The sequence below is a fragment of the Penaeus monodon genome, chromosome 15 (genome assembly GCF_015228065.2).
Source record: "Penaeus monodon isolate SGIC_2016 chromosome 15, NSTDA_Pmon_1, whole genome shotgun sequence".
Classification (NCBI taxonomy): Eukaryota; Metazoa; Arthropoda; class Malacostraca; order Decapoda; family Penaeidae; genus Penaeus; species Penaeus monodon.
The window spans coordinates 15,580,566-15,580,799 of record NC_051400.1 but is presented as its reverse complement, the minus strand read 5'-3'; positions in this window follow the sequence as shown (position 1 = coordinate 15,580,799).

The window sequence follows — 234 nt, the reverse complement described above, 5'->3', positions numbered from 1 at the left end:
CATAAAAAATAAGCGACTTCAGCTCCGTCGTCATGTGGAATATGATTTCGGAATGCAATTTCAAGCGTAGCATGCCGACGAAGCAGAATCATAATATAGTTAATAACAGAGTGATAAGAATACTATTGAAAATAATTATGATCGCCAACATCATCATATCATGAACACCCAAACATCCCAACAATGTAAAAGCAGCGCATTTTTGCAATAGAAAAAAATAAAAACGGATACTAC